Below are 7,990 nucleotides of genomic sequence, written 5' to 3'. Positions count from 1 at the left end.
GAGATCATGGATTGGATCGGGGACTCGCCGACGACGGCGCCGGCGCGGTGGACCATCGCTGCGGCTTAAGCTCCTCCCGGAGTCGCCGCTGCACGCGTGGAGATGCGCCGTGGAATAAGCCACCACTCCCTTTGCTGCTAGGGCTCGGTGGTGGTGGCTAGCACCACATCGGCGGAGGGGAGATGAGGTAGGCCATTGCTGCGGAAGGAGACGGGGTGAGGCAGAGGCGACGGCGACGCGGAGGAGTGGTTGCGTGTGGAGCTGGAGAACATGGCCCGTGCGTTTGCTTTGTGAAGAAGGGAAAAGTAGAGGGCGGTGTTATCTAGCCCAGCCCCTGCCCAATCGCTTCTCCAAGCATTTTTGTTTCTTAGCGATCTGATGTGGCATACAAGCGCCCCATATGCGCACCTTATTGTTTTGGATTTGCCCTACTTACAACGGATGGGGAGCAACTCCTTTTACAGGACCCGGATAGCACCTACGGTGCTACTACTATGAACACTAGTAAGCATGCACGTGCAACGCACGTCTCAAACGTAAAACAGGTGAATTCACATAATATAAAAAAATAAATGTTTTTAAAAATATAAATCAAATGGATACAAAATGTTTGATGTCGCTCAAATTGTATTTTCAAAAGCGAGATACAATAGTGGTTATGTTGTTGCATAGAGTAATAGCAGAAAAATATTCTCATTTAAATAAAATCAGCAATTATTTATTAATGCAGCAATATAGGCATGTAGTATAGTCTTCTCTTCGAGTGTAGCCAGGAAAAAAAGTATAAACTGCCTTACGGTGCAATTATATTGTTCAAGATGCTTAATTCTCGAATCTTATTTTATTCTACTAATCTGCATAGCAAAATATATATTTGTACTAATTTGGATCAAATTATATATTTTTTTTGGTTGTGTGGACTGCCAAAATTATATAGCTACCTACTATGGATAATAGGAAATAGAAGATGATATGTGACTACAACGACTTCTATATGAAATAAAGATGATTTACAAGAACTAATTGAAATGTAAAAGGGCTAAAAGAAATCCAATAATTATCATGATAGAAAATATTTATCCGGTTTTGTATGTGTTTATGCATTGGCAACCATACTAACTTACAATGATGTAAGACGCTTTGTACGTATAGAAACTGAAATGAGTTATGAATAAAAATAAAGATGGAAGAAAAAGTATTCTAGAGTATTTGTCAAGCTTAACCTTATCAAGGTTTCAGGTCAGCTTCTAAATTACAAAAAGAATGATGAATCCTCAAATAAGAAAGAGCCAACAATTCGGAACATGCTACAAAACTGGTGAAGATAGAAAGCATTCATCCTCTTTTTCCTTGTCGTAAGGAGTAGCTTCAGCATACATTTGTAACAGTGTAATACCTGATCCAAAAAAAGTTGTTCATTATTATTATTGGAGGAAAGAGGCGCGCAGACAAAAAAAGAGAGTCGGTGCAAATAAGGCCTTAAACAGCATGTCTTCAAGTTTGATGACTGCAGATATGTTGGATCATTCGAAACTGCACAAGTATATAAGAATAAATATATGTGCCAAAATAGCGAAAAGTATTTGGTTTCTCTGTCGTGAAACAAAATAAATCCGACTGAGTACAATTTATATGATTTCTCTGTACCAATATACGGCAGCTGTATTAGGACAGATCCTTTGAAGGATCTATTTATTGGAACTCAGCCGGATTAGTTCTTCATTGGATTCTTCTGCATGGTAAAATTCTCTTTATTGGAACGCAGTAGAGATTGCATACCTTTACAGAACAGCGAGAGATATTATTTAACAATAGTTACAGAGTCATGTAATCCGTTTTAGATGTATAGAATCATGTAACTGAAATAGTAGTACATCTTCAATATCTTGCCTCCTACTGAATCTTACATAATTTACCGGATTGCTATGCAATTATGTTTAAGTGACGCGTGTAAAGTTTTCTCTAAGAATGAATCATATATTCTGATTTCCAACCTATCCCTGGAGATAGTGCCTAGGAAGGTGCAACCCACCTTAATTCCAGGTAAAACAACGTCATACGTAAAACACACACTGATCAAATAGCACAAATAAGGCAATTCTAATCAAGGGGATGGCGTTACCTCTTGATACGGTCCAGTTTAATGCATATGGTGGTACGAAGTAAATCCCAAGAAAGCCGACATGAACATGAGAAGTAATCATGGGAAATAGACTCTGCATCTTGACTTCTTTAGTATCCTTCTTGATCCTACTTTGTAAGACAAGATTGTTGCATTCTTATGTACGTGTCATATATAATTACACATTTTCAGTACAGCAATCGGCAACCTAAGATAATCCCAAATCTATGATTTTAGATTGCTTGAAGCCCCATGATTCTTATTTAACATGTAATGCACGTGCACCCACTGAACAGACACTTTGTCGGCGTGGGTGCTGCGAACGAAGCTGAAGTCAACTCGGATACCGATGGTTATCGGAGAGCATGCCCTGGATGTGGATGGAGTCGTCGCAGTAGCGGCAAAAGAGTGCCTGGCCTCCAGGCAGAAGATGATGGCGGCGATAGCATGTGTGTTCCCGGAGGAAGACGAAGCTCCTCGCGCTTCCCCTATTGTGGCTAGCGTGCATGATGGCGGTAGGCGGCTCGCGGTTAGCTTCCTAATAGAATGGATACGTCCGAGATAAGTTTTTAATAGGATGGATTTGTCTGAGATTAGTTTCCTAATAGGATAGATGCACTCTGATTTAGTTTTCTAAAATAGGATGTACCTGTGATTATTAGTTTTCTAATTGCTCAGGCGTGGAGTTTTATATTTTCCTCCACGGTGGAGTACGGTCAGTCAATGTAAATTGCTAAGTGCATATAGAAAATGGTTTAGGTTAAGGCTAATCGTTAGATTGATTTTAGTGGGCCTAATTGTGTGGTGGTATTGGATTTGTGTACGTTTTGTGGGATGTGCTTAAAGGAGTTCTTGTTTGATTATTTAATAATAATATAGATGCATAGCACATTCCTATCTACTATTAGGAAACTTCATGCCGTTCAGCTCAGTCTTTTTACTGGCTAAAGCCTAACACTACTTCTCCACCTCAGCCTTTTTATTAGCTAAAGCCTAATACTCTTTCTCCACCTCAGCCTTTTGGACCGAAGAAAGCCTAGCATAGTATTTAGCTCTTTTTCCAAGCAACGGCAGCTGAATACTGCCCTGTAGACTGGATTGGATCAACAGTGACAGAGTGACTCCACGCCATAAACGCCTACCACCACCACCACCACTCCACCAGCAGCAGCCCTGCAACCCAACAGGTGTTGCTGCTGGATGGCCCCAATTCTCCTTCATCGCCACTTTTTGATCCCAGCCACGAGCTGTGGTCTGACTCTGACAGCGATCGGTATAGTCCGGATACTCCGACCAAGACTCATAGTTGCCATGTTTCGGATATGGTGGGAACGAGGAATGGGAATGGAGGACGAAAGTCGAAGGCTGGAAAAAATAGGATACAGATACAGCGGGGGTATACATCTCTAAAACGATTTTTTAAAGCAGAAACGCGATCCAATCAATTCCGGTACGATGAATCCGGTATGCTACCATAGAACAAGGAACGTGAATCTTTACGGATGCGGGGAGCAACTGACTGGGAGGGACCGAGGGAGTACTTATACAGGGAACTGCTAGGCTGGGAGCAACTGGTTGCATCGTCGATCCATGAAGACTAAAATAAATCATCTCTTTCTCAATGAAAAATTTATTAGCAGCCTTGGAGTAATTGGAAAGCAGAACGAGGAGTTATTTAGGGGAGTGAAAAATAACGGGGCAGAGATTAAAACGAGGAGTTCGTGATTGATATGGCTGACCTTTTGCTTACTTGATCGATTCAAGAACCAAGACTGTCGAGTCGCCGAACCTAAATCGATGATCCGGCTACGGAAACGCCGAATCTGCATCGAATCTTACTGAATCGACCCTTGTTCCTGAATCTGATTCTGGGCCGATGAATCCGGATCGAGAGACGGCCTACCGTTTCCCGTTTCCGCCTACTATGCAAGACTGGGTAGACTCTTCCTTCGGTTACGCTGACGACGCTAGTTTCGAAGCTTTTGTTTGTCTGCGGGGCTGCGACGAGTTCGCAATCAGCGCGCTGGAGCACTACAACAAGGAGCAGATCAAGGATGGGATCAAGTATGCGCTCGTCAAACCCATCATCAGCTGGAGAGTCATGGACGACGGTTCTTATTACCATGTGAATTTCACGGCCAAGAGCACTCTGGAAGAGAATTCAGAGGTGGAGTTCTTCTTTGCGGAGGTGCTTTATGACTGCGATACAGGCGGTTGGGTGCCGACGTGCATAGTCTCCATGGAAGAAGACGAAGGAGTTGGCGGGATTCAGGAGAGCGCGCATGAAAGTGCTGATCCTCGGCGTTGCTATTATTGTGGAGAAGAGGTGAAGCACCCCGTGGATGGATCGCTGTTTGAGGCTGGGCATATTGAATCAATCGGGTGATATGCAAGCAGAAGCTAATTACTCCTTCCGTTTTTATTTACAAAAGCCAAAATTTATATACCTTTTCAACAAGTTTATAGAAAAAATATATTAACATATACTATATTACTGAATTCATCATTGCATATATTTTCACATCATACAAATTTGTTATGATGAATGTTCATATTATTTTCTCCAAACTTACCAAACTTTATAAAGTTTGACTTCTGTCAATCAAAACTAATATGTGGAGGAAATAAAACGGAGGGGGTACAATGCATGGAATGACTTCTAGGGATACCGTGGGAAGAGTATTTATTACTCCCTCTATCCATCTACATAGGGCCTAATGCGTTTCTCGAGGTTAACTTTGACCATATTTTATAACAATAGTATATAACATGCAAGTTACACAAAGCATACCGTTAAATTCGTACGCAAAAGATTCTTCTAACGATATAATTTTCACGTTATACATCTCATATACTATTAATATTATCAATAGTTAAACCCAATCTCGAAAAATGTATTAGGTCCTATATATATGGATGGAGGGAGTAGATATATTGAACTACTGCATCATGTCTAAATTTTTTGTCTCTAATATTTAAATAGTATCAAATAAACACTAGTCATAATGGCAGCGCCAGGGTCCTCAGGCGAGCTTTTGGACCCGACTCATTCATCCTCCCGTGTCGCCCCCGCGTGGCTGCCGGGAGGTAACCCTAGCTCCCACCCCCACCCCCTCCCATCCTCCTCTCTCGTCGCCGCCCTAGGGCGCGGCCGGGCGAAGCCTAGCCGGCGGAGGGGGGGAATCGGGGTCCTCCTGCTCGAGCGGGGCTGGAGCCCCTAGGCCAGAGTGTGGTGCAGGGCCGGGCGTCATGACGGATGGGATGGCGCTCCGGCGCCTCTGCTCCTCCGTGGTAGGTGGCTAGGTGCCTGGTGCCCCTCGGTCGCCAGGGACGACGGTGGCGCGGCCAGATCTGGGCCTAGGCGGCACGGGCCGTGGGCGGCGCGAGCTACGGGCGTTCGCCGCTACCGTCGCCACGACTGGTGGTAGTGGAGGCACAGCGGCGATGGTCGGAGGGGGGGGGGGAGCTGGCCGACCTTCAGATGTTTCAGCGACGCGAATGGGCTCCCCGGTGAGCTCTCTTAGCAGTGGGTGGCGTCCTTGGGGTTCCTCTTGCCGGTAGGCAGGTCTTCGTTCTTGGCCTCGCGTGGTTCGGCACGGGCCGCCATGGTGGGGACGACACAAGGGGTGTCCAAAGGAGAGGTTGGTTGGAGGGATGGGTGGCGCCGACGTGCTCGGGCCACCCATCCCTGGCACAAACTCACGATGGTGTGCCGGGCGTGGATGCGTCCGCTCCCCCACCTCCCCCTTTCCCCGCCCGTGTGCGGGCTGTTGCGCTCTCCAGCGATGTTTCGAGGGCGGGACGAATGCTGCGGTTTCGTCCGTAGAGTGGGTCCCCTTTGACCAAAGCCAACCTCTTTGGGATGGTCTTGGGGGTGTCTGGCTATTGGGCGGCGGCCCTGGCGGCGGGAGGTGTGGCGTTTGGTGGGCGGAGCATGCGTCTCAGGTGCAGGCGGGCAACCATGGCCATGCGGGTGGCTTGGTTGCAGGTGGTTGGCGGAGCTTGGGTCCAACAAAGGAGTGTGCGCGTTGGGGTACATCACTTGCCCAGTCTATGTACTGGCCGACTGTGGCGGCGTCCGTGGATGTCATACCCTTCTAGAAGGCTCTGCGTGGCATCCCCACCCCTTTTGTCATACTCGGGTGAAAACTTGATCTATGCGACCGGGCGGTGGCGGCTCTCTGTGCTTGTGCCCTTCTGGGAGGCACCGCTCTGGAGTCCTGGCTTTGTCGTTGTCCGTTTCACCTCTCCATTGTGGATTGTCATGATGGAGGTATCTGTTGGCTCCAAGTGGCCATCTTCACATATCTGTAGTGTGCTTGGTGGTCGGTGGGGTGGTGTGTCGGTGTCTGGCACCTATGTATCTTGCCTAGGGTGTGTGTTGTGTGTGGCGGTGGCGTGAGTTTGTATCGTCTCTAGGATGTAATGCGGTGATGGTTGCTTTATAATATATAAAGCGGGGGAAACCCTTTTTCGTCATAATTGCGGTGCCTACTAGTCATTGATCTTAGGGCATCTCTAGCTGATCCCTATGTAACGCCCTCGATGCGGCTATAGCTCCCACGTGTCGAGGCACGACTTAGAGACATAACCGCATTGAAAGCAATGTCGCAAGTTAGGCAATCTTCACGACATCCCATGTAATATAGATAATAAAGGGGAGATACATAGTTGGCTTACACTCGCCACGTCAATCAAAGTACATAAATAGCATTACAACATTCAAACACTCATGGACCGACTACGGCGCCAAAATAAAAGATAACCCAACATGCGACACGGTCCCGATCACCCCAACTGGGCACCACTACTGATCATCAGGGAAAGACACGTAGTATCGTTGAGAGTCCTCGTCGAACTCCCACTTGAGATCAAGCGTGTCATCTGGAGTGGAATCATCAGGCCCTGCATCTGGTTTGGAAGTAATCTGTGAGCCACAGGGACTCAGCAATCTCGCACCCTCGCGATCAAGACTATTTAAGCTTAAAGGGTCAGGCAAGGAAAAATATATGTGGAGCTGCGGCAAGCGACTAGCATATATGGTGGCTAACCTGTTCGCAAAAGAGAGCGAGAAGAGGAGGCAAAGCGCAAGCGAGAAACTAGAGGGCATCCTGCGGCAAGCATTACTCCAACACCGTGTCCATTTCCCGGACTCCACCGAGAAGAGGCCATCACGGTAACTCACACAGTTGGTTCATTTTAATTAAGTTAAGGTTCAAGTTATCTACAATAGGACATTAACAAATTTCCATCTGTCCATAACCGCGGGCACGGCTTTCGAAAGTTTAAATCCCTGCAGGGGAGTCCCAACTTAGCCCATGACAAGCTCTCACGGTCAACGAAGGAATATACCTTCTCCCGAGACATTCCGATCAGACTCGGTATCCCGGTTCTTCAAGACACTTCGTGTGACGCCCGGATAATTCAGCTACAGTAATTCTCTGCTAATGGTGCCACGTCACTTCAATTACTGTTGCTACTCTCACGTTAGTTCGAAATCAATTCAAATTCAAATTCAAAATCAAGCAAACAATAAAAGTTTTCAAATATTAAAACTAAAATGTTCGGAGTGAACCAAATATTGCATAGGTAATTATGGTGGAGAAACCACACTTTTATAAAATAGCTAAATGCTCTAAAGTAAATAAACAGTAGCGAAAACCAGTAATTAAATTCGTTTTATAATATATAAAATGTTAAACTAAATTGTTTGGGCGCCCAAGTTATTGTGGCATTAGAATAAGTAGTAATACAATTTTAGGAACTAATTTTATAATTTATAAAACTAACATAAATAGTAACAAAAAGGAAAAAAAGAAAATAATAAAAAGTTAAAAAAAACAAAGCTAAAAAAAAGGAGAAGAAACA

The sequence above is a fragment of the Triticum dicoccoides genome, chromosome 7A (genome assembly GCF_002162155.2).
Source record: "Triticum dicoccoides isolate Atlit2015 ecotype Zavitan chromosome 7A, WEW_v2.0, whole genome shotgun sequence".
Classification (NCBI taxonomy): Eukaryota; Viridiplantae; Streptophyta; class Magnoliopsida; order Poales; family Poaceae; genus Triticum; species Triticum dicoccoides.
The sequence above is the reverse complement of the archived record's forward strand: the minus strand, read 5'-3'. Positions refer to the sequence as shown.